Raw genomic sequence first — 27101 nt, forward strand, 5'->3', positions numbered from 1 at the left:
CCACTCTGGCTGATTCTCTTTTGTTTGGATTTGTTTTATCCTGTGGTTCTGGCTCCTTTACCGTTTCAATCAAAGCCCCCATCACCTAAAATGAAACGAGGCCACCAGCTGAGTTTGAGAGAATGTGCTCTTCTGTTGTGTCCTCTGCATCACGACTGCTCATCACAGGGTTCTTTAAGCCCAGGTATATGGCGGCAGATTAAACTCAGCACTCCTGCTGTGAATCCTTGCTCCCTTCCCAGCGCCCCAGCAGACAGAGCTCTTTCCACCTGCAAGCTCCTGTACATAGGAAGTCAAGCTGTAGCCGCCCCTTTTAGTTACCCAAAGGCCCTTGCTCCCCCCAGAGGATCAGTTAAATGCATATAACAGAGTAATAATCCCATACCAGCTTTACCCTATCTGTGTAATAGTAAAAGACAGCATGTTTAAAAGCATGATGCTCTGCAGCATGTTAAAGATCATGATGGTACCTGCAGAGCAGGGACTGTAACTATCCACATAGAAGAGCAGTGGTTAGATATTCTTTGCTATACCATTACTGTCCATGCGCCGCGAACTTATAGATTAGCAGCAGGAAACCTGCTGGTGAAGCTGAAAGGGAGAAGGGCCAATTGTCTGGACACATTGTTCATCTTTTGCTCCTTGCTGAAAGCTGTGTATGTAAATCTCCAAGCGTGTTTCCTACACCCCACAGCCTCCTCCTGTGTCGTCTGAAGGCCAGCTGCTAACCCCACTGATGGGCACTAAGAAGGAGCCCATGAAAGGACTGGGTGCCAGGGAGCCTCCAGTCATTCAGTCACGGCTGAGGGAATCACTCACAATACTTGCCTGTGGGGATGCTACAGCCCAGCTCAGCCTGGTGGAGCAGGTGTCCTGCGACCTCCCTGTGGGCTTTCAGCATCTAGCAAGCTGAAGGAAGGTTAAGAATGCAACTGCTAAGACCTACGGGTGATGTGTGCACTGGTTCAAATGAAATAAGAGTGGACCAAAAACTTTAACCAGCGCGCAGGCCAAACTGGAACCTTTGAGGAGGTTGGGGAAAGTTTGTTTGACCTTCCCTCCTCCCTGTCATTTCTCATTTTCGCACTTCTCTGCACTTCATTCTGCTCAGGAGAAGAGCTGAACTCACAGGAGAAAGGCTGTTCTTGACAGAGTCCCAGCCTGACTTTGTAAATCAAAAGGGCTTGGATAGTTAGATGCAGAATGCAAAAATTCCTCAGTGGGGCCCAAGTCTCCAGGTACTATCACTACACAAACACAAACCCTCCAGCCCTCCTCAGGACCAAACTCCCCGCCCTTTGAGGGGGAGCTACTCATCACTCTCAGAAATGTACCATCTTGTTACAATGTCCTTCTCTACAAGCTACTCTGAGGCAGTCACATCTGATTTAATTATGGTAATTAATTGAAATTTTACATTATAATCTTTTATTAATGTCAATCTTAACTGTGAAACATCTGCATTTTTCAGTGCACGTATTGATTTTTCCCCGTTAATCAAAGGTCTGAGGTAAATGTAAATGAACATGGTGCGAGTGAAAGCCTTGCCCAGTAACGCTGCTGCAGTTACCATTGATAAGCATTTCGCGTAGAATCTTGCTGTTTTCTGACCATTAAAATGTGCCTGAACCCGAAGCTCAATGTAGAAGGCCTAAGGGTGACAACACTTTTAATTCTGTTTTCCCTCCCAAATTAAAAATCGAAGAGTCCTGTGCTTCCCCTGTGCATCTCTGTACCTGCAGGTAACAGGGCAAGGGTCCAGCCTAGCATGCAGGCAATCACAAGCTCTGGTGCTACAAAACCTTACCCATGTGCTTCCTATTCCTCCATTGGCCTACGCTGGACTGCCCAGGTGAACCAGACTGAGCTTGTCTGTAAGTGTGGGCATGATCAGTGCCTACAAGAGTGCCATGGCAGTCAGGACCCCTGCTACCAGGCAGGCTGAGATGAGAGGCACTGCTCCATCTGAGAGCTGCAGTCAGGTGCCCCAGCAGCACATCACTTTTGCTGCCGGTGTGGGCAGAATGGCTCTAGTGTCATTCATGCCTGGCACCACTCCACTCCCCCTCACCGGTGTGGGCAGAATGGCTCTAGTGTCGTTCGTGCCTGGCACCACTCCACTCCCCCTCACCGGTGTGGCCTCAGTTCTGAAGAGCAGGGTTGTGTAAACGGCAGTGAATGTGGTTTCCAGTGGCCTTTGGCTTCCCTGCCAATCAACTCACAAATGGTCTTAGTCTTTCAGACTGAAATTTCACAGGCCATTAGGCCATGGTGTTGGCTGGCTGTTGCACAGGGAGACTTAGGGAGGAAAATAATTAAAATAATCCTGTCAGATAATGTTTAGGGGAAATGGCTACTCTCCGTGTGAAGGGACTTTCTCAGTATAATGTCATTCCATAGTCTCATCCTACAGACTCATTCCTGCCTCTAAGTTTACATACAGATCCTATGGATTCCCGGGCCAGACGGGACCATTGAGTTCATCTAGTCTGACCTCCAGGATAGAACGGGCCAGAGACCATCCCCCAAATAATGCCTAGAGCAGAGCTTTTAGGAAAAATACATCCAATCTTAATTTTAAAATTGCCAATGATGGAGAATCCACCACAACCAGTGGCAATTGTTCCAGTGGTTAATTACCCTCACTGTTAAAAGGGTACACCTTATATTCAACATGAATTTGTCTAACTTCAACTGCCATTAGATCATGTTGTACCTTTCTCTGCTAGATTGAAGAGCTCATTATCAAATTTCAGTTCCCTGAAGTACTTAGGGACTGTAATCAAGTCGTACCTTAACCCTCTCTTTGTTAAGCTAAATAGATGGAGCTATCACTAAAAAGCATGGTTAATCCGTCTTGTGGCTCTTCTTTGAACCCTCTCCAGTTCATCAACATCCTTTTTGAATTGTAGGCACCAGAACTGGACACAGTATTCCAGCATCAGTCGCACCACTGCCAGATACAGAGGTAAAATAACCTGATCCTGATAATTAGCGAAGGGATAAGGGTAGGGGGGCACACTAAGTCCGTCGCATGAAGTGTGCAGTGGTTAGGTGAACCAGATGCCCCAAGCAGCACCAGCCATACCAGATGCACATATGCTCACCCCATGGGAACAGACACCATCAATATATCAAAAAATAAATTCAAAACAGGCCATCAGCCTGATCCTCTCGAAGCCAATGGCAAAACACCTATTGATATCGAAGGTGAAAGACAGGGCTGATACATAGCTGAGACCATTTCTAACCCCTCAGAGAGCAGGGGGCTGTTTGTTATGATCACTAATCCAGGTCGACTTGCTGAGGTTTTAACCTAATGCTGCTTTTCTCCATAGCCAACAGATTGCGCAGTTTTGTGGACATTTTTACATAACAAATAAACGAGTTGTTCCCCCTGTTACCATGGCAGTGATGTTATTATCTCCATATCTTAGGAGTGTCTACAATGCAAATGAACACAATAAAAATCACTCAAGGAAAACTGCTAAATGAAAGACAACTTTGATCTTTAACAACTGCAGTTTGGGAGCCAAAGTGGGAGACAGGAGAGAGTCCTAAATGACGCAGCTAGTACAAACTTTGCCTTGAATGTATTTGTCAGGCCAAAACCAATCTCTGAGCAAGTGAATCCTGCCTTTTGTGCCAAACTGAGGATGTTATAATACATTTTGTGCCTCTCATTGGTTTATTTTCCTTTCTTAATTCCTCCTTCCCTCTCCTGCTGTCCAACCACTCCTGGCTGCATCAGCACAGAGGGCTACAAAGAAAGCAAATAACCCTGCTATGCACATGGGGCTGCGTCAGACTCCTAAAAAATTGGGCCTGTTTCTCCTTTCACTTAGGCCAGTGTCAACCAGAAGTAACTCCATGAAAGTCAACAGTGCAAGTGAGAACAGAATCAGACCGCGCAGTTGGAAACTAGCTACATTGTTTCTTAACTTGATGCGATCTTTGTATTGATGTTTTTCATGAAGCTGATTTGCGATTACTGTTGCTGAGGTAACCAAATCATACTTCCTTTCTTAAAGGTAATACAGACATATTAGAGGGTAGCACCAGCACAGCTGATATGATGATGAGGAAATTCTGGTCCTGATGGTGTGATATTCAGCACAGTAACATGTTTAACTGCATTGCTCATGCGGTTGGGTTTCACAGCCAGAAAGGACGGGGTGGATCGGCACGCTTATCGAAAGATGACTTACAGGAAAATCTCAGGCTCTGAATTTGGTCATTTCAAAAGAACAAAGGCCTCCTGCCTGTTCTTACTGAAGCCAATGAGAATTTCTCCACTGACTTCAATGGGATCGAGATTGGCCTCCACAAGCTCTCTTGCTGATTTCACCTACCAGCTAATTTGGGGAAAGCAGATTGTGTAGTCTGACCCTGTGTAGTCTGGAATTCCCTCTTCTCAGGGACCTGCATTGCATATGGTATTTTCAGTTTTAACCTGCGCGACTGTACAGAAGTTATTGGGAGATTGCTCCTCACCGAAAGCAACTAAGTCTGGCCCTGTGGCATGCTTTACCTTTATAACCATTATGAGTTACACATGTACCCGCCAGCTTCCACACCCCAGCCACAGCATCATGCCCAGACACCACTGTGATGGGTGGGAACAAAGGATATGGATAGGAGAGGCTGGGGATAGGATGGGGGGGGTTGGGGGAGGTGATTATTTGGGGGTCTGGGTGGGGGCTGTGAGAGAGGATGGGGGCTGGAGGAGGGATTATTTGGGGGGTCTATGGCAAGAGTTGGATGGGAGATAGGATGGGAGAGGGGGATGCAGGGAGCTGTGGGGGGGCAGGGAGCTGTGGGAGGGGGCTGGGAGGGCAGGGAGTGGGGGGGCTGGGAGCAGTGGGGGACTGAGATCTGTGGAGGGAGGATTCTGGCGGAGCTGGGAGCGCAGGGCTGGAGGGGAGACTGGAGGTTGGGAGTGCAGGGCTCTGGGGGGGCAGGGAGCTGGAGGGGCAGAGCTCTGAAGGAAAGCTGGGGGCTGGGAGCGCAGGGCTATGGGGGGCAGGGAGTGGGGGCAGACCTCTGTGGGGGGAGCTGGGAGAGCAGGGATGTGGAGGGATGGGGGGGCAGAGCTCTGTGGAGGGAGTTGGGGGCTGGGAGTGCAGGGCTGTGTGGGGCAGGGCTCTGTGTGGGTGGAGCTGTGGGGGGACAGGAGTCTGTGTGAGGGGGGCTGGGAGCGCAGGGCTCCATGTGTGGGGGAAGTTGGGGGGCAGGGCTCTGTGGAGGAGAGCAGGGGTGGGGGCTGGTAGCACTGGACTGGGGGCAGGCTCTGTGGAGGGGGCTGGAGGAAGATGGGAGGCATAGCTCAGTAGAGGGGAGCTGGGGAGCTGGGAGCACAGGGAGCTGGGGGGCAGAGCTCTGTGGGGGGAGCTGTGGGGGGACAGGAATCTGTGTGAGGGGGACTGGGAGTGCCGGGCTTGGGGGGGCAGGAGGCTGGGGGGCAGAGCTCTGTGGAGAGGGGCTGAGGGGCGGGGAGCACAGGGCTCTGGGGGGGCTTGGAGGTCGGGAGCTGGGGGCAGAGCTCTGGGGGGGAGCGCAGGGTTGGGGAGCTGGGCTGGGGAGGCTATGAGGGGCTGAACTCTGTGGGGGCGGGAGCTGGGGGGGCAGAGATCTGGGGGGGGCAGGAGCTAGGGGTTCAGGGCTCTGGCGGGGTGGGGAGCACAGGGCTGAAGGGGGCAGGAGCTGTGGAGGTCTATGGGAGGCAGGAGCTGGGGGGGGCAGAGCTCTGTGGGGGGCTGGGCTCTGGAGGGGGTGGGAGCTAGGGGTCTCTGGAGGGGGCAGGAGCTAGGGAGTTCTGTGGGGGTGGGGAGCACAGGGCTCTGTGGGAGCTATGGGGGGTGGGAGCTGGGGAGGCAGGGCTCTGGGAGGGATATGTGGGGTCAGGGGGCAGGGAGCGCAGGGCTCGGGGGGGCTATGGGGGTGGGAGCTGGGGAGGACTCTGGGGGGGCAGGAGTGCAGGACTTGGGGGGGCAGAGCTCTCGGGGGGGCTATGGAGGGCGGGAGCTGGGGGACTCTGGGAGGAAGAGCTCTCAGAGGGTGGGGAGCGCAGGGCTCTGGGGGGCAGGGAGTGCAGGACTCTGGGGGGGCAGGAGCTAGGGGCTCTGCAGGGGCGGGGAGTGCAGAGCTGGGGGGGCAGAGCTCTGGGGGGCTGGGGTGGGCGGGGAGCACAGGGCTCGGAGGGGCTATGAGGGGCGGGAGCTGGGGGGACTCTGGGGAGCGGGAAGCGCAGGGAGCTGGGGGAGCTCTGGGGGGTCGGGGAATGCAGGGCTCGGGGGGGTCAGAGCTCGGGGGGGCGGGAGCTGGGGGCTCTGGGGAGGGTTGGGGGCGGGAGTTGAGGGGCAGGGCTCTGTGGGGGTGGCGGGTCTGGGGGGAGTGGGGGCGGGGAGCGCAGGGCTCTGGAGGGGCTGGGGGGAACTGAGGGGGCAGGGCTCCGTGCAGCGGGGGGGCAGGGCTGGCGGGGGGCCGGGCTCTGGGGGAGATGTGGGGGGCAGGGCTCCGTGCGGCGGGGGGCAGGGCTGTCGGGGGGCTGTGGGGGGGCCAGGGCTCTGGGGGGCAGGGCTCCGTGCGGCGGGGGGGCAGGGCTCTGGGGGAGATGTGGGGGGGCAGGGCTCTGGGGGGCAGGGCTCCGTGCGGCGGGGGAGCAGGGCTGTCGGGGGGCTGTGGGGGGGGCAGGGCTCCGGGGGGCAGGGGGGCAGGGCTCTGGGGGAGATGTGGGGGGGCAGGGCTCTGGGGGGCAGGGCTCCGTGCGGCGGGGGGCAGGGCTGTCGGGGGGCTGTGGGGGGGCCAGGGCTCTGGGGGGCAGGGCTCCGTGCGGCGGGGGGGCAGGGCTCTGGGGGAGATGTGGGGGGGCAGGGCTCTGGGGGGCAGGGCTCCGTGCGGCGGGGGAGCAGGGCTGTCGGGGGGCTGTGGGGGGGGCAGGGCTCCGGGGGGCGGGGGGGCAGGGCTGTCAGGGGGCTGTGGGGGGGGGCAGGGCTCTGGGGGAGATGTAGGGGGCAGGGCTCCGTGCGGCGGGGGGGCTCCGTGCGGCGGGGCCGGTGGCCGCAGCCGGCAGTGGCGGTGTCTGGCTCCCTCCCGCCCCCGCCCCGCTCCCCGCTCCCCGCCCCGCCCTCGCTGGCGCCCGCCCAGCCCCGCTCGCTGCACCGCCGGGGACGGACTCGCCGCCGCGCCAGGGCCGGGCTGGCCGCACCGGGGACGGACTCTGCCCGCCGCGCCATGGCGGGGCCCCGCGCTCTGCCCGCGCCGCCCGCCGGGCTCCGGGGACTCTCGCTGCTGGTCCTGCTGCTGGGCTGCGAGGCGGCGCGGCGCCCAGGTAGGAGCGGGCGGCGGGGCGGGGGCGGAGGGCCCCGCGATCCCGGGGGGCCGGGGCCCCGCTCGCTCTGCCCCAGGGGCCGGTCGCGGACCCCTCCCCAGCCCGGCGCCTCTCGCCCCGGGGCGCCGCCTCAGCCGGGCGGGCTCGGGTCCCGGAGCTGTGGCTGACTTGGATGCGCTGGGCAGGGAAGCGCTCGGGCTGGGGGTGCCATGGGGCGCTGCCCCCCCGGGCCCGGGCTGGGGGTGCCATGGGGCGCTGGCCGCCCGGGCTGGGGGTGCCATGGGGCGCTGGCCGCCCGGGCTGGGGATGCCATGGGGCGCTGGCCGCCCGGGCTGGGGGTGCCATGGGGCGCTGGTCCCTCCGGGCCCGGGCTGGGGGTGCCATGGGGCGTTGGCCGCCCGGGCTGGGGGTGCCATGGGGCGCTGGCCCCTCCGGGCCCGGGCTGGGGGTGCCATGGGGCGCTGGCCCCTCCGGGCCCGGGCTGGGGGTGCCATGGGGCGCTGCGCCCCCACACACTTGGGCACCCAGGGGCCCGGCCTTTGCAAGCGCAGCTCCCCGCTGAGCGCTCGGGCACAGGCTCGCGGGGCAGCCGGGGAACTGGCCCCTGGCGCGGGGCCCCCCCAGCCTGAGCCGAGCCATTGTCGGGGGTGCGGGACCCGGCCTCTGCTCTGCCCAGTGGGGCCGGGGTGGGTCCAGGTCCCAGCCCTGCCTCCCGGGCGGGCGCCTTTGTTCTCTGCCGCTCGGGGCGGTCCCGGGGCGCTGGGGAAGCAGTGAGTTTCTGGCCGGCTGCGCCCTTCCCGTAGTGTCCGGGATTGAGCCTGTCTCCCCGGGGAGCGGGGACTGCAAGCCTGAGGCTGGAAGCAACAGTGTCCATGTGCCGCGTGTGCCCCGGGAGCGCAGGGCCGGCGTGTGGCCCGCGGGCAGAGGTGGTTCCCATTACAGCCAGGGTTGCAATGTGGCTCGGTGGCTCCGGGCACCCCCTGTCTACACGTTGTTCCAGCAGGGACCCAGGCAAGACAAAGGGCCCTCGAGAAGCTACTGGGTTTGGTTAGGCAGACGGGACGCTGAGTCTGCACTTGTAGCCGCGCATAGCCGGGCTACGCAGCCGTTCCCATCCGCTCGTCAAACTTCGCTTCTGAGCATGGAGTAGTTTTGAGAAAGGGGTGAGGGGCAGGGCTCCTTCAGCAGCCCCCCGGCTAAGCCCCTGCCTCGCTTACCCGCGCCCCCTCCGCTTCTGGCCTGAGGCGCCTCTTACTCTCCGTATTACGCACCAGCAAAGCGCATGAAGTGTGCCGGGAACCCCCAGCTCCCAGAGCGGCCGGGCAGAGATGGGGCGCGGGCTAGCAGCAGCTACAGCCTAAGGCGGGGGCGCCCACACGCGGACCCTTTCCCAACTCCCCTGTTTGTGCTGGGGCAGCCCAACGGCCCGGCCAGAGCCGCTGCCAGCGCCCTGGGCAGTAACAGGCTGGCCATTTCAGCACTGATCTGGGAACAGCTCCCGGAGCAGAAAGCTGCCTCCTGGCTTCTGGCTCAGGCCCTTGCCCCCTTTTGTGGGTCTCCAGACTGCATTGTTAATGCCCCTGGGGTACATGCCCACTTGCAAAGGCAGGGCCCGATCCTGCTCAGTTTACTCCGGGGACGTTTGTATGAATCAATTATTTTATAGCTGGATGATATTCAGAGGAAAGAAAATAACTTCCAGCCCTTTGTTTAACAAAGCTGATCACTAAACTGTGAGCGTTAAAGAGTCAGTAACGTTCCCCATTTACATCTAACCGGTATTTAAATACCTGGCTCCTTCTTACCCCCTGCCCTTTCTTAATTATCCTCCCTTCAAAAATACATGTTTGAGACCCCGAGAGGGGCCCTGGCTTCCTGTAGATTGTTTTTCTGTTATACACATATGGCAAAGAAAGACAGTACAAGGCTGCAGAATGTCAGATGCTGTGATTCCATTACAGACTCGGGGAATGTCAGACTGATGAGATTTCTGTTCTGCTGGCTCAGGCTTGGGACAGGGGCTGAAATGACAGCTGTTTGATTTACCAAAAGGCTACTTTTAATTCTGTGTGTTTGTTAAACATTTGCGCACTGAGTGGCTCTCTCTTCTTTGCTCATCACAGTAATACCGTAGTGAATAATATGCTTTGCAGTTCGTTTGAGGGTGACATAAAGTCATCGCAAATTAATATAGTTAGGGCGAAAAGCCACTCTCGGAACTCTAGATTGTAACGGGAAATCCCTTGTGGGCAAGGCAGTCAGGATTTGCCCCCCGCCTTAAGATCCATTAATAACCGTGCTGTACAGACCCAGACCCAGACTATCAGGGAGAGCACAGGAGTGGCCAATAGGTGTTTCTGTTGTGACAGCTGTAAAAGGGATGGGTTTGGAAATTTGACCTTCAATACTGCCCTTGTATTTTTAACAAAGATTAATAGCTATTGATGGCAGGCAGGTGGGATAGTGGAAAAATAAGCGTGTAGCTGCACTCTTGATACTTTCTTCTGCCCATATTCCTATAGAAAACTGCATTAAAGATTCTTGTTTTACATTTTAAATTCAAATCCATGTCTTCTTGGACAGTTTATTTTTTGTTTCACAGCAAGAAGGGTTAGATTTCCTTTATAAAGAGAAAAGAATAGTGGATATATATAGCCACAGATATAGGAGAGAGGAAGTGCACTATCCTTTTCTCTTTATAAAGGAAACCTAATACACACACACACACACACACACACACACACACACATATTAGTATGTTCATGTCATGTGTGTACACATGGGGATGAGCATAATAAAAGAAGATGTATTGATGAGGTCTCCATGGGCAGATGACTAACCGTAACTTCAGCATCAGGCAAAATATGTCCAGAGGAAGTTGCTCCATTCCTTCACTGTTTTATACAACTGACCTCTATCACCTATTTTGCTTCTTGGCTAGCCATGCCTTGGGACCTGTGGAAGGGCCAAAAGCCAGCCATGACTGTGCTCTGTGTTCTCCGTGTCCCTGTACAGATGGGTTTGGAGGACATGGCCAGTGGATCCATAACTGTGTGAAGATACTGGCCAAACCCATCCTGTGGGGTGGAATGAAGGGACCACAGGAGTTCCTGAAGCTCTTCTGCTTTCCCGCTGCCTGGGGGAACAGCTTGCTTCATCCCCAGCCTCTCTAGGGTCACTGGTGTGCAGCCCATTTACCCAGGACCAGGATTTAGCCCTCAGTGCAAGAGTGATAGGTAATAAATCAACAGAGGGAACACACTGTACAGAACTCCTTTTGGTTGGCAGAGTGGGAGCTGATAATTAGTTGACCCTTTGCAAGGTTCAGTGAATTATTGCGGTAAAATCCCAAAGTTGTGCCCACAGAGCCATGAAGCCAGGGGCAGTTTGGCAGTTTCCATTGCTTACAGGATGAGGTTCTTTGCCATGTGTCACACCTGGGGCCAGACTAGATGATGATCATAACGGACCCTTCTGGCGTTAATCTATGAGTGGGAGCAGGACTGGGCCACGCACAAAGATCATTTGTTTGCTTCTGTCTGCCTCAGTTTGCAGTTCACTTTTGCAAAGTAACGGCTGGTTTTAAGTCAGCAGCACCAACCAATCACTAGTCTGCACGTAAGTCCCAGTAGCTTTGCCCCTTGTGGTGTCCTTTACTCCGAGGAAGAACGGGTGTGAAGTTCTACCATTCTGATTCGTAGGCACCAATACAAGGCGCAGGGCAATGGAGAATCATGTCCTCTGTTTAAAAATCTTCCATGAGAAAACTCTGTGTGCCAGAGCAAGTGAATCAAAATCCAGTTCACTGCAGCACTGTGTGTCTGGTATGCAAATCATGAGACAAGACAACAGTGACAGGTCTTGTTAGCACTAATAATGTTCAGTCCAAGACGACTGTCAGAGCTTGGGGCCTTATCTTGCGGTCTTTCCACCTGCAGAGCTCCCACGGCAGTTGGTCCTTGGGGTGCCCACATGCCTCTATTCCAGGGCTCCTCGGAGCCACAAACAACAATCTTCAGAAGTTCAAGAACTGGGGCAAGAGGCACCTGCTGGGGCTTGGGGCTTCAGCCAGGGTTTGCTGGCCTCACTTGGTCACATGGTGCTGCTGGGCCCCCTCCCGGCACAGCAGCTGCTGGAGCCAGCAAGCTGGGAGCTGCAGGGAAAGCCGCTGCTTTTCCCGCTCTCCCCATGGAGCTAAAGCAGCAGCCCTTCTGTGCAGCTCCCAGCTGTTTGCTGCTGCCTCTCCAGGTGGGGCTAACACCTGGGAGCTGCAGGGAGGGGCTGCTGACGGGGTGTGACTCAGGCTGTTGGGGGGTGGGGCAAACCCTTACATTGGGCCCCCCCACTCTCAGCAGGCACCAGTCATCTCTGGCAGAAGCCCCTAGCCCCACCACCCCGACACAGGGCAGAAGCCCCAAGCTGCCCCCTTCCCCCAGTCTGGCGGAGAATGGGACGGGGATGCAGGGCTCTGCCAGCCACATTTTAACTGTAAAAGTGCCGTGGTTTGGCCACCCCTGCTCTATTCCCTGTAGTGGTACAGTGCGAACTAATATTGAGACAGAGAAGTCATTCTGTTTTGGTCAGAGAAATCCTACAAGTTACCGAGGACCCTCAAAGCCCCTTTTAGTCCCTGGGAGTAGCGTACCTCAAAGGATTGGGCCCACCGAACACGAGCTGTGTAAATACATCACATGCTGAACCGCTGTGGTGATGTGGACTGTTGTCCACTAGAGGTTGTGATGAGACTACTAAATACTTCTTAAAGCCTCATGAATCTAGAACACAAATGCAGATGGAGGTATTGTTGAGCTTCTGACTCTCCATTTAATCAGAAATATTGTATTCTCTGGCGTCTGGATAGTTACCCCGGTGACTTGCCCAAGCGGTGTAATATGCCATAGGGAATGCTCTACTCATAAAACTATAGAAGACTTTCTTTTAAATAAATCAAGTGTGTCACCCAAAAGGCTAAACTGTGTCTGAACTAAGCAAGATATGCAAAATGTTACCATTGTGTCCCCTCTGGAATCAGCAGCAATCCCAGTGGGAGCATCTCAAGAAATTAGATCAGCATATATGCTTCGTTTGTCAGCAGGCTGTGCAGCCTGTGATAACAGTGGGATGGAATTTCCCTTATCAAAAGATATCAGAGGCCACATTAAACATCGATTTTTCTCCTTCATAGAAAGAACCTGTGGGACCATGTTCAGAAGCTATACAATGAAATGAGCAACACATTATTAAGTATTATTATTATTTGTGTTTATGTAGTGCCAAGGAGCTCCAGTCATGGCCCAGGATTCCATAGTGCTAGGCGCTGTACAGACACCCTACTTCTTTTAAATTATTGCCTCATAATGAACAAATATGGTCTCTGACATTTAAACTTCACATGCAGTTGACGATGTCTGATGATGCTTCTCTCTTTACCCCTGCTTATTTGTGTTCCAAAGGGCTGTGTTACAGGGAGCAACACAACTGAATCTGCAGTTAGGTACCTTGAATATATACCTGAATGAGGCTATATGCACAAATGTTGTAAGATTAGCTGCAGAAGAAGATGAATTAAGTTCTTATACAGGCAAATGATGTAAACAAGGAAGATGCATAGATATATTATCCATCCATTGTTACACTGATAGTTGAAAGTCAACCGGCTATTTGGGGCAATAAATCAATATGTAAACAAATAGCAGGTGAGCCGGTTTATCTAGAGAGTGGTGCAGCATCATTCTACCTGAGCAGGCACAAAACACGTTTGCTGTGACTATGTCATTTTTTTGTGGAAGGGCAGAATTGTTTGTGCAGGTATTTCAGTTCAGGGCCCAGGTTGTGTGCATTGCGTGTGTCATTTTTTTGCAATTCTTTTTTACAAACAGAGAATTTTGAAAAGTTAATTTTATCTATATGATTAAATATTGTGTAGCTTTCAAACGAGAATGGCTACAGCTTCAGATATCAATTTATTTTACTCCTTGTGCCGTGGCAATCTGTATTTTCAGTTCCAGTGGCTTTTTTCAATTATGTTGCCTTCACAATCCAAAAGTTGTTTACCAGTGTGTTTGTATTTGTCAAGTGTATAAATGAGATTTATTATTGAACAGTAAAGGGAAAAATTTCAGGACAATCCTGTTACAAAATACCAGCTATATTCTTATTAACAATGTGCAGATCGTGTCTGGGGGTGAAAACTGCCAGCAAAGTATCTTTGTGGGATTTAGATGTATGTTAAAAGAAAAGGAAAATACTGTGTAAGTGGCAGAGTTGGTCACCTTCCAATTCTCCAGTCTATCAGGTTAGATTTACGTACTTACAAGAGTCAGAAATTGTTGATTTGAGGAGTGACATAGTTCTCCATGTTTAACTACTTGAATTGCAAGACATAGCAGCTGAAAGCTTCTGTGCATCACAAACACATCTGACTATGGTCCAAAATCCCCAGCATGTCTCTGTAGTAAGTCAGAAGAGCAGACTGGATACTGCCATGCAAATGCGGATGCTAGCCTCCCTCTTTTCTTCTGCAAAACAAGTAGCTTTGTAAGTGGGGCAGGGATTGTATAAAATGTACATTATACAGTGTGTGATGTCAAGCACAGTGCAACACCACTGGAGCAAAATCCCCCCCAAAGATAAATTTGCACATTAATACTAATCAGCAGCATTGTGTGTGCAGCTAAAGCATAAGGGGTGGCATTTCTTCAGAGACAGAAATTCCATCGTGTATCTGAACACAATGTTTGTACTTATGAGATTGGAAAGAAGACAAAGACAAGCCTGAAGAGAGAGATGCATTAACCTTTCCAGGTGCATGACAGATGCCGCTAGCACACTGGACTAGCAATTTACGTAGGCTGTTCCCTGGGGGCACAGCGCTAAATTGATTCCATATAACTCTAGGGCCATTTTATCAACCATGCAGCCAGACACAAGGATGAGATACTTGAATAGCACATATTGCCCGTGTTCCTATATGGAAAGTTGCTGCCATGAATTGCATAACATTGGGGTTAAATAATAACGGAGCTCTCCAAGCTATGGCCACGAGGGTGATCTCTTGAATTTTTCTGGTGTTTTGTCTCATTGACTGGAATAGGATGGAAGAGGCACATTAATGCCAGTATTCCTGAAAGGGAGATGCCAGGTTTGCAGCCTTGCCATAACTTTCAAACCAATGTGGTTTGTTTACAAGTGCACAGATGTGTTTTCTAACTGCCGGCCTTGCAACCTCAGCCTGGGATCTGAAAGCTAAGATAGACTTTCTGTTCTACACATTGCCCAAAAGGTCCTCCAGGCCAAATGAGGTCCAGTGCGACACTTGTGCAACCCCACTGTCTGCAAATTAAGTGCTCAGTGACACCTGTGGCTACCCCTTTGCCTTCAGAGGTCTGAGTTGGCACTGCTGCATAACTGATTGGCATTCTGCTAACCATTCTGTTCCTGAGGCACCAGCCAAACTAGAATGCAGCTCACTCTCTCTTAGCTCTGCTGACCTGGTAGCATTAGTAGGAGGGAAAAAAAACCACTCAAATGCATGCTGAACAGCACATCTTAATGCATCCACAGGGAGGGAACAGGTCTGCTGAGGAAGACAGCACTAGTTTTACATTGTCATTTTTCACGAAAGACCCTCCCTTCTGGGCGCTCACCCTCGCAGGGGTCCCGTGTACTCATTCAGAAAACACATTCAGCACGAGCCAGGCTTACATACCCCTCAATCCAGCTACACGCTGTAAAGTGCAGGGGTGTGACATGTGCCTTTGCCACTTTGAGCTGAGCATCTCCATGGTTAAGTTTGTCAGCAGTTCACTTTCCCACAACAGCGCTTCCATGCAAGGTGCTTGCTGGCTAAACCTTTGTACAGCGTATATTTTGAGACAGGTTTCCCAGGCAACTTCAGCAACATAACTTGCCTTTCTGGCAACGACACATTCATGCACGATTGCCAATATGCTTCATTTTTGGCTCAGAGGTGTTAGCTGATGTAAAGAAGCATGTGAAAACAATGGGGCTTGACACAGAAGAGGAACTGCTCACAGTAGTGCAAACACTTGAAGCAACCAATGTCTGTTCTAAACCCCTATTTGCTCAGCAAACATGCATGCACATGGGCACACATACACGCGTCTAACTGGAGCCACCGGGCCATCTTGGGAATAGTGCCCTCCAACGGCGGGCCAGAGCGCAAGCAGGCAGGGAGGAGTGCATACGAGCACCACGCATAGTCTTCAGAGTTGGGTTCCGAGCCAGGCATGTCAAAACAGGCATCTGTCCAGAGCTTGCTCTTCTCCAGTTAAGACAATGTACCCCTGCGGCTGCAGCTATGGCCGCAGACAGAGAATAGTAATGTGAGTGCCCTGTTTCCGGCTCTGATGAGCCCGGACTGGGTCCCTCGGGGCACTAAGAGAAGGATTCCAATGAAGTCCTTACTCCACTGTTGCTTTCAGAGGAAGTTCACACCTCTGCCCCTGAACTGGCTAAAACAAATTCTGTGCGACAGTCAGATTGCTGCCAAGTAGACTTTGTGGCCTCAGGCAGGTTCTGTCTGTGGAACAATCATGTCTTATCTCTGCTGACTAGGACTGAAGTGGCACTGGCAAACACCCCTCTTTAAAGAGCTCCGGGGTGGAGGACAAACCCTGTAGTCATTCAGAGAGGAGTCACTCCTCGATCCCAAATGAGGGGTGGAGCCGTTGAGGGTTCGGTCGTGCTGCCATGCTAGGGTAGGATACTCCGTTTTCAGCTGAGCTCATGGCCAGTTTATTCCAGCACTGAGAGTTTTCTGATTCAGAAACAAGAAAGCTGTTGGCTGATACACGCCAGCTTTGGTGCCACCACAGAAATGCAAAGCCTCGTTGTCACCATCACTCCCACAGAAAATCTTCTCTGAATTCAATAGCTCAAGCTTTGTGTATTATCGGATGTAGCACCGGTGGTGGTGAGATCCCTGCAAGAGTGAAGGAGCACACAGCACACGTCAGGGACGGAGGTGGTGGAAATTCACATTTGCAGCCCCCTGGGCCACTTTGTGCAGGGCTGGTCCCACCATGCTGTGAGAGAGCAGCCTATGGGCCGCTCTAACTTACACCAGCTCAAGCCATCCCACTGGGCTGAAACCACAGCTGGGGAACGATGGGGCATAGCGATGTCTCCATCAAACCTCTACACTGGGTGTGTGGCATAGACTGCATTGACTCTACATCAAGCACGGGGGGATCCGCCCAGACCCAGTATGCCAGCCTGGAAAGTTACATTCTGGTGGCGGTGCAGCAAAGCAGCTACCCCACAGCCTGTCATTCTGAGTCAGCAGAGACTAGGCGTGTGAGCAGGAAAACTTTTAATACAATTTTGCCACCATTTCAAACCCTGACGTCCCACCATAGGCTTTAGCACACTGCAGTAGCTTAGCAAACCTTTAATATTTCAGTAATGGTCTATCATAATGGCAACAGGAATTCTCAGCACAGTGTCACTAGTTCATAAAGCATATTTGTGTCCAAAAATGTTGTAGAGGGAGCAACTGTATATAATACAATTACAGAGCTACAGAAACCACTGGCTGGGGCAGAAAGCAAGGGAGGGCTGTAAACCAGGGGAAAGAGGGGCGCATTCAGCAGAGATTACAGACAGGAGGGAGAGCTGAGGGTGGAGAATAGAGAGGAAGAAATGCCACAGGAGAGGCTGGAGGCAGAGAGGATTTAAAACCCAGTAGGAATCCGGTGCCAATAACCCTTCTACTATTTACATTCAGCTTACATGACTGAAAAAGTTCACCCATTGCTTTCAGTGACCAGCACTTCAGGAGTGTCAAGGTTTTCATCCTCATTAGCCCATCCTTTGGTAAGTGATCTGAGGAGGAATGGCCAGTACTGCTGTTGGGAGAGAATAAGGGAAGCATCCGCTCCCAGTCTCTAGTAAGGGCTGATCTGTGTTAGGGACATTTGCACTGATGTAGCCCCCTGGAACCACCCACTCTATTCCACTGCTAGGACTGAGCAAGCAAGCCCTGGGCGCTCCATTCACCTGGTGTCTCTGCCACCCTGAGTTTGGACTCAGCAGCCAAATAACGGGTACTATGCACGTTCCAGTATAACAACAATTCATTGCAATGCTTTCCTGAATATAGCTCTTTTCCACTTCCATGCTAGTAAACAGGGAAACACCCCCAAATGTCTCTCTCCTTTCACAGCTTGTTAACAAGTAAGTTGTTTAAAATGGTCTTGTAAAGCCCCTTGGGGCCACTCTACTCTCATCTACATCCTTGTTTGCTAAAAATCCACGTCCTGCAACCTTGCCATGACAAGTGAGGAGAGTTCAGGATAGACTGCCTCTTTCACGCAAGTGGCTTTCACTTCTGGGGGCTGAGCCGTTCATTTTAATTGCTCATGTTAAGTAAGCAGAGCCTACTCCATCAGGCTGGTTCAAAACCACACAGCCATTTCTCTGGGGTGATTGCTACTGGACTGCATCATGGGGATGATTAAGAGAAGGTATAAATAATTCTGTTACTCAGATCCCCTTCTCTCCCAGCCCACCATCCTTCCCTGCCCTCGCACACTTTAATCATAAGGATTTTAGAAATTTGACAAGACCTACAATGTTAAGCAGTGAGAGATGGCAGGACACTAAGCAAGTAAAGTGTTATTAAATAGAGAATGGGGCCTTGTCATTATTACTATTGTCTTATGTTTATAGACTATCAGCACCTTCCACCCTTGAGAATCCCAATGCATCTCAGAGAGACTACATACTGAGACTACATCTCCTAGAGTCTGACCCTGCATCCCTAGGAAGTCGATGGTAATTTTGGAAGCCTGGGGGTGCAGAATTTGGTCTGGCATATTACAAAGTTGTTGAGATGGCTGTCTAGGTAAGAGGACCACACACAGCATTGCAAAGGTTATAAAAGTCCAGGACAAGAGCACAACTTGAATGCCCTTACAAAAAGTGCCGTACGACATTTAATGTCTATGCAGAACAGACAAAACCTCATTTTTTAAAGTCTGTGACAGCCCCATTCAGAGTCACTCGGTTCATCTGCATTGGAGGTTGAAGTGGTGTAATAATAAAAAGTGAATCATCTAACTGACAATTGAGGGGAATTTTTGAATAAACTGCTTGGAAGCATGAAGTGGTGTTGTAGACGTGTTGGTCCCAGGATATGAGAGACAAAGAGGGGGAAGTAATATCTTTTACTGGACCAACTTCTGCTGGTGAACAAGACAAGCTTTTGAGTTCCACAGAGCTCGTCCCCAGACCTGAGAAACGGAATCATCAGCCCTAAAGAACAGCTCCGTGGAACATGGAAGCTTCTCTGTTTCACCATCAGAAGTTGGTCTGATAAAAGATACAATCTCACCCAACTAGCCTCTCTGGAAAAATGAAGTCACACTGGAACTTCCACCCATGGTTCCCCTCTCCTCCCTCCCTCCCCCCGTTTAATAACTAGAACCCCTTGAAAAATCAAATTTCTGTCCCATGGGAAATTCTGGTATTTCAGCATTTGGTTATGTATCCTAATTCCAGGTGAAGTCAAAATATCAAAATGTTCCATTGACCTGAGCAGCCATCTGAACTGCTGGGTTGCCTCATGGGAAACTGTAGTTCCATGTCCTTCCCACATCCATGCTACCCTTTGGCCTGCACTTCATCTCCCATGATGCACCATGGTCTTTCCCTGAGGCTGAGCCACTGTGATTCCTCCTGGGAGTTGTAGTTTCCTGTCCCATGAGGCACTACAGTGACTCAACTAGAGGGAGAGACTGGTGAGAAACAGAGTCTGGCTCCGTCACTGGGCCATGGGGGCATGAAGGACCAGGAACTACAAATTCCACGAGGCACCATGGATGCAAGTGGATGCAGAGCGTCCTGTCAATTTGAAATGAAATGTTTTGTTTAGACCTTCACAATGGAAAATTGAGATGAAATCAGTCTTTTCTGAGAAAATGTTTGGCTCTGATGAAATCCCATTTTCCTTTAGGAAAATGTTTCATTTGAAAATTTTCAACCAGCCCTATTGCTAACCCATCTTTCATTTCTCTTGGTCTCATAAAGCAGAAAGGGTCTGACATCCTCTGGGGGCTGTGTGTCCCCACAGAGAGAAGAGACGTGCCACTGAGTCAAACCTTGCCCACTATCATTTGCATGTCAGCCCCATTCATGATATTCCAATGGTTGGATAAAGATGTTAATGTGACATAATCCTAATAAACTAGGTGCCTGGAAATGAGAGAAGAAAAAGCCAACTCTAAAGTAGCGATGATGTCTAAAGCGCTGGCATCTGTGAATGTCCTTCTCCTGGGTGTCTTCATCACAGCAGGTGACATTTCTGCCATGCTGCTTCATAAGAACTTGTAACGGGGGAGAAAGAAATGTCCAGCCTTAGATAACATGTAAACTGCACAGTCTGCACTTTCTGCGGCACAGCAGGACCCAGACATCCCTGCATTATCACTCACCTTGCCCTTGGAATATCAGCAGGCCTATATTTTCTAGCAACTGGGCCCGTTTATTTTTTCCAAAGGGAAAAACTGGGCAAGGTCACATTGTCCAAGGTTTCCATGATGAGGAATTGTCCATAGCAATTAAGTTTCCCTAATCCAATAATAAAATAATTCCCGCAGACAAACAGGAGAAGAAGCTACAGGTGTATGTATATTAGTGAGTGCTCTTTAGTGTGGCAAAAGGCTTTGCTTTTCAGCATCTGAATGGACCTTCCCTATCTATGCCTCTGGGCCACTTGCTCACCCTCAAACTTCATGCAGAAAAGCAGGAAGATGGGGAGATTTGCTAAAGAAACCTGCACACACATAGGGAGAGAGAGAAACAACACACTTTTCGAAAGCTGTTAGAGAATGAGCATATGCTAATTTCCAAGGGCCCAGGTGAAACATGGCAGGTTTTTAAGAGAGTTTAGAATTTGGGTCTGATACTCAGGTACGAGTGTTTATTTATTTACCTGAGGGTTTAAACATGTATGTAATTCTAAGACCTAGCTCATATTCTAGCAACTGCATTCAATGCATTCAATCCTTGAGAACTATTCTATCAAGTCTTCTCAGAACATCATGCCCGTAGGAACACACTCTCCACACTGCTTGTTGGAGGCAGCGTTCCTTACCCTCCTTCCTCCTATCCACACACCAGAGCTGTTTTGTGCTCTGCATACTATTTAATTTGTGTTCTGCCTTAGAGGTGCCCGGAGGATACTAGGAAATTGGATATTAGGGTGACCTGAAAGAAACCTACTAAACCCTCCTCAGCTTACTAAATCCTCATTTCTCAGCTAGCACAGAACGGAGAGGGAGATTGTCCTTCCGGATACTTCATCCTTTGCCCTAAATCTCTTCCCAAACTGCTTGGACCCCTGCAGGCCAGGTTCTTAGATGGTGTCAATTGGCATCGCACCATTCAAGTAGATGGAGCTACACTGATTGACACCAGCTAAGGATCGGGCCCAGTGGCCCCAATCCAGGGCTGTGACCAAAGAGCTCACAGCCCAAATCACCAGAGAATCACAAAAGTGGCTTTAAATTACCTCAGTACTCCCAAGATCCTGGGCCAGTTGTGCACTGGGATGGTCAATCGGTATAAATTAGAACCACCTAAAAGCAGCTCTAAATTACACTGGCTGCCAGGGGCCTCAAGGATCCATTCTGGTAGCTGGGGATTGCTGAGGTGCAGAGAAGGGCTGCATGGTCCCTGCGCTGGTCACAAAGGGTGTGTGTGTGGGGGGGTGGTGTAAGAGTGGTTGTACCAACTCTGTGCCACCCGAGGAGACCTCCGCCATGGAGCGATCCTCCCATGGCAGGCCAGGCTGGTGTGGAGACAACTCTGGTGCAGAGTTGCCCTACTGCAGCTAAGGATTGGGGCCCTCACCTCGATGACAGATTAGTTTGCAGACTCCTCAGGGCAGGGCCTGTGTTTGTGAAGCACCAAGTACAATGTGGCTGTGATCCTGACTCTAACTCTGGGGACTACCACCGTACAAACAATCAAAATAGACATTTTCATGTCTAACCTGAGCTCATCCCTGCTCTCCAGCTGCATGTGCATAATCAGCCCAAAGTGCAGTGCACTTTAAACGGAGATAGTCAGTATGTAGGTGAGACATCAGAGCCCAGAGTTTATAAATCCCTTGTTTGCTTGTCATAAATCAGAAAGCAGAGCCACTGGCAACAGAGGAAGAGCACCTGAAACAGAACTAAACTCCTTCTTTGAATTTCTGAGGGGTTTTGCATCCCCTAAAGAAAAACACATATTGCTCCAACTCCTGATTCAACTTGCTCCAGCGCTCCAGGGTCTGCAGTGAGTAAGGGCCTGAGCCACAGTCTAGTGAAGCCAGTGGAAAGACTCCCACTGACTTTAGTGAACATGGGGTCAGGCACTTGGCTTATTGCGTTTTCCAAGAGAAGAAGTAAAGGAAAAAGCAAACCGAGCCCTAAGCAGCCAGAAAGGAAGGCAAAGCTAGCCAGGTAGGATTAAAGCCTGAGTAACGAAAGCCAGACTCCTGGCAGTGTGAAAAGAGCAAGTATCTGACAGCGGCACTGGACTCAAGGTCGTCAGCATTCCCCTCTGAAATCAGAACTAAAAGCATTTCTAATATCGACTGCCTATTAAAACTGGCTCTGGGGTGTAATTTGCCGCAGAGTCGTAGCCATGAAGAGAACTTTGGATCCACCTTTAAAGGCATCCAAAACAATTAAAATTTGAGTGGTTTTAATGGAAGGAAAACGAGTGGGACTGAACACCTGAGAACCATAATCAGCTCAGCGAGAAAAGATTTTCATTTTCCAATTCATATAACCCTGCCTCACATTATTTCACATTATATGCACCAGCAAATACCATGATGCTTCAGGAGGATGTCAGTACAGGATTTAGGCCTATGGATTAACAAACCTATTAAAGGGCTCGATCGTGCACTTAGGCCCAGAATTTAGGAAGTGCGAGCCCCAGGAGGAATTCTCTCTACGTAGGCAGTGATGTTTCTGCCATGTTGTTTAGAACATGGGCACTGCAAGGAGGACTGACCATTTCACATAAAGGACTCTGGCCTTCCCTGATGGGGAGTCTTTTCAAGGGCAGAGAAGAGCCCAAAGTTACGTGGCAGGGAATAGTGTTGGAATAATCACCATGAGCTGTAACTAAAAATCTGAGCTGGCACCATGGACGTCAATGGGAGTTTTGCCACTGAAGTCAAAGAGCGAAGGACAGAGACCCTACCCTGCAAGTAGTGGCATTGATTATAACAGAGTTACTTGCAGAACAAATAACTGCTTGTTGCAGGTAAGGGTGGCAGAACCTGGCCCTAAATTGGTAGCAAGGCCTTTAAATATTTCAAGGCCATAAGGGTGTCCCAAAGAACTGCTAACAGAGGACTGTTGGGGTAACAACATCAAATTCTCATGTCACAATTTCTGAGGCAACCTCTGACCCCTTCATGTCCTCCTTGAGGGCATCTCACTCAGGTCTTGGGCTCTAGCCATTACCTTTCTCAGAGCGGGAACTCACATCCCTCTCCCTCCAGACTGGGGACTAGGCTACAGACTCCTGCAATTCACTGTGATTACCTCAGCGGGTCTGACTTTAATTCTTCTCTAGATCTGGGGTTCTGGGTAAGTTACACACAGATCAAGGGAGACACTTTGAATCCAACGTGTTTCAACAGGTTTGTGAGATTCTAGGGATCCACAAAAAACTCCCCAGAGTCTGACGGGGTGGTGGAAAGCTTCGGTAGGACTTTTGAAGGTTCAGCTGGCTCTCTTTGTAGAACAACACCAAAGGGATGGGTGTTGTCAGATGTTCAGCTGTGTGTGTATGTGTGTTCTCCCTGTGTGCTGTCCCAGCTCTGCACAGATAGCTGGCATAGCAGATCTCAAGCGAACCACCCAATGACCACAAAATCCGTTAATGTGCGAAGGCGCTTGGTCAGGTTTATTGTCAGTAAAGCTAGATCCTAGCTCCCCGGATCATTGTCTACAGCTACACAAGCACCTGGATGCCCGTGACAATGGACACAGCTCAGTCAGTGGCGGGACTTTCCACTGTCCCCTCGGCTGGACAAAGACACTCCCTCTGAGATACATCTTTATACACCAATACAAACAAGGGACATATCACCTTTGACATACCAGGGCGCCACCCATTGCCTTGTATCTAGAGGTTTGATCAAAACATCTCGGTTCATCATGTTGTCATCCTGACCTTATCCTTAAGATGGGTCAGCATGTTCCTGTTATCTTTGGGGAATGTGTTTATCGGGGTGTTCTGGGTACCACCCTTCTGGAATGTGCTTGCGTGAGTGTTTTGTGTCTAGCGCCTCTTAGGAATATGTGTTTTTACAGTATCAACCCTGTGCTTGTCAAATTCTGTGAGCAGGCCTGCCTCTTGCTCACAGCTTAACTTTGCTTTATGTCAGCAAGGTTTTGACTACTTTAGCCCAGGCCTCAGGCCTCATACCAAGCCTCTGATACATGGGCTTATGTTTCAGGCCCTCTTCTTACTACAACGGGTACCAGCATATCCCATTGCCGTTGAAGGCTTATAGAACAGCAGTCAATGAGAGCACAAAGTGCATCCCAGCACTCCTCATGGTTGATTATGAGCTAAGACCCCAGCAACCCTCTTGCATGCAATTCCTGAAAAGGAACAAAGGGGTATGAACCGTTTTGGATTATGTGAGGATAGCCTCTGATAAAATGAAAAGACTCTCAGATGTAAGGTCAGACGGGGAAACTTTTAAAGAGGGACCTCGTCTGGTTCCACAATTCTAAGAGAAAGAAGGGTAGGAGCCCTAGGCTGGATAAACTTTGGGAGGGACCCTGTACAGCACTGACCCAAATCAGTGAAGTGGTGTCCTGGATACAGACAGTGGTGTACAGGATACATACAGTTGGGTCCCAGGACTAAACCAAAAGTTATCCATAAGGTCCATCTGAGGTTGTATCAGGAGGACAGGATTTCAGCACGGCTGCCCCCCAAATCTGAGAATGCTGCTGTGGATGCTGAGGCTGGGAAAGTTGTGACAGTAATGAGTCCCCCATTCAAACCTAATGGGCAGGAACGGTCACAGCCAGCAAGTGCCACGGAAACAACAGACACATCTCAGGAGCACATTGCAAGGAAATCCAGGGAGAAAAAAGCCCCAAAGATACTTGGGTGGGGATAAAATTCTTATATGTTGGTGATGTGAAGCTGTCCTGACAGACAGGCACTATATGTATGTAAATAGTTACGCTTATATCATTTCTAATTCGTTACATTATTTCTAGGGCTGTCAAACGGTTAAAAAAATTAATTGCAATTAATCGCACTGGTAAACAATAATAGAATACCATTTATTTCAATATTTTTGGAGGTTTTCTACATTTTAAAGTACATTGATTTCAGTTCCAACATGGAATACAAAGTGTACAGTGCTCACTCTATATTTATTTGTTATTACAAATATTTGCACTGTAAAACCCCCCAAAAGCAATAGTATTTTCAATTCACCTCCTACAAGTACTGCAGTGCAATCTCTTTATCATGAAAGTTGAACTGACAAATGTAGAATTATGTACAAAAAATAACTGCATTCAAAAACAAAACAATGTAAAACTTTAGAGTCTACAAGTCCACTCAGTCCTATTTCTTGTTCAACCAATCGCTCAGACAAACAAGTTAGTTTACATTTGTAGGAGATAATGCTGCCTGCTTCTTGTTTACAATGTCACCTGAAAGTGAGAACAGGCGTTCGCATGGCACTGTTGCAGTCGACGTCGCAAGATATTTATATGCCAGATACTCTAAAGATTCATATGTCTCTTCATGCTTCATCCACCATTCCAGAGGACAGACGGATGACAGGTTCTGTTGATAACAATCCAAAGCAGTGCGAACCAACGCATGCTCATTTTCATAATCTGAGTCAGATGCCACCAGCAGAAGGTTGATTTTCTTTTTTGGTGGTTCAGATTCTGTAGTTTCCGCATCAGAGTGTTGCTCTTTTAAGACTTCTGAAAGCATGTTCCACACCTCATCCTAATCAGATTTTGGATGGCACTTCAAATTCTTAAACCTTGGGTCGAGTGCTGTAGTTATCTTTAGAAATCTCACATTGGTACCTTCTTTGCATTTTGTCAAATCTGCAGTGAAAGTGTTCTTAAAATGAACATGTGCTGGGTCATCATCCGAGAATGCTATAACATGAAATGTATGTCCTCTGCTTTGTTTTACCCACATTTTGCCATATAATTCTTCCCCAAAGAGTTCAGTAACAAATTTAATTAATGCATTATATTTTTAATGAGCGTCATCAGCATGGAAGCATGTCCTCTGGAATGGTGGCTGAAGCATGAAGGGGCATACAAATGTTTAGCATCTCTGGCACGTAAATACCTTGTAATGCCAGCTAACAAAAGTGCCATGTGAATGCCTGTTCTCACTTTCTGCTTACATTGTCAATAAGAAGAGGGCATCATTATCTCCTGTAAATGTAAACAAACTCGTTTGTCTTAGCGATTGGCTGAACAAGAAGTAGGACTGAGTGGACTTGTAGGCTCTAAAGTTTTACATTGTTTTGTTTTTGAGTTCAGTTATGTAACAAAAAAATCTACATTTGTAAGTTACACTTTCACAATAAAGAGATTGCACTTCAGTACTTGTATGAGGTGAACTGAAAAATATGATTTCTTTTATCATTTTTGTAGTGCAAATATTTGTAATAAAAATAATAATATAAAGTGAACACTGTACACTTCATATTCTGTGTTGTAATTGAAATCAATATATTTGAAAATGTAGAAAAACATCCAAAAATATTTCATAAATTTCTATTGGTATTCTAGTGTTTAACAGTGCCATTAATTGCGATTAATTTTTTTTTTAAATTGAGATTAACTTTTTTTTAGTTAATCGTGTGAGTTAAGTGCAATTAATGGACAGCCCTAATTATTTCTTTTCTTCCTGTCTGGGATGGGAAGATGGGCAGAGCTGAGGTGTGTGTGTGGGGGGGGGGGGGGGGGTGTTAAGAGCTGGGCGAAACCTTGTTATGGGCTGAGTTGAAACTTCCTTCAGACTGCTGTGTGAACAAGTCCTTCACTGAAGAGAGACCAGGTGGATGGGATAATATCTTTTATTGGACCAGCTTCGGTTAGTGGGAGAGACAAGCTTTTGAGCCACACAGAGCTCTTCTCAGGTCTGGGAAAGGTACTCCTGGGATCACAGCTAAATGCAAGGTGGAACAGATTGTTTAGCATAAGTAGTTAGCACCTATTGTAAAATTGAGGTAGTGTGGCCTGTTAACGCCTCTGCAGTCATAGGAGGGGGTTAGTGGGTTAGAGATTGTTGTAATAAGCCATGAATCCGGTGTCCCTGTTCAATCCATGATTTTTAGTGTTTAGCAGAGTAAATCTAGTGTCTAGTGTCTTTTTCACCAACAAAAGTTGGTCCAATAAACGATATGACCTCATCCACCTTGTCTCGCTAATATCCTGGGACCAACATGGCTACAACTACACTGCATACAACATTTAAGACAGTTGTAAGAGACACTTAAGGGGCCACACCTAAAACAAAGCCTAATAGAGTATGCCCAGAAATTAGCATCCTGTGGGCGGAGTGTTCCCTTGGGTGTTGTGACCAGGTGTGGGTGTAGGTGTATGAGAGAGACCATACAGAAACTGAGAGAAGACAGGAATAGAGAGTCAAAGAATGGGAGAGGCCACCTATGAACACACTATGATTTGTTGGGCCTGGTATTGGCTAAAGAGGCTTGGGGCTGTAAACCAAG

The 27101-nt window shown here is 49.9% G+C and overlaps 1 protein-coding gene across 1 annotated transcript in view; it reads left to right on the plus strand.

The window, feature by feature from the left end:
• Window positions 1–7242: 7242 nt before the first annotated feature.
• Window positions 7243–27101, plus strand: part of SEZ6L (seizure related 6 homolog like) — a 151897-nt gene continuing 132038 nt past the window's right edge. The window contains exon 1 of the mRNA XM_054006752.1: window positions 7243–7330. The gene's annotated coding sequence lies outside the window, so the exon portion shown is untranslated. The remainder of the gene's footprint in view (window positions 7331–27101) is intronic.

The sequence above is a fragment of the Malaclemys terrapin genome, chromosome 16 (genome assembly GCF_027887155.1).
Source record: "Malaclemys terrapin pileata isolate rMalTer1 chromosome 16, rMalTer1.hap1, whole genome shotgun sequence".
Lineage (NCBI taxonomy): Eukaryota > Metazoa > Chordata > Testudines > Emydidae > Malaclemys > Malaclemys terrapin.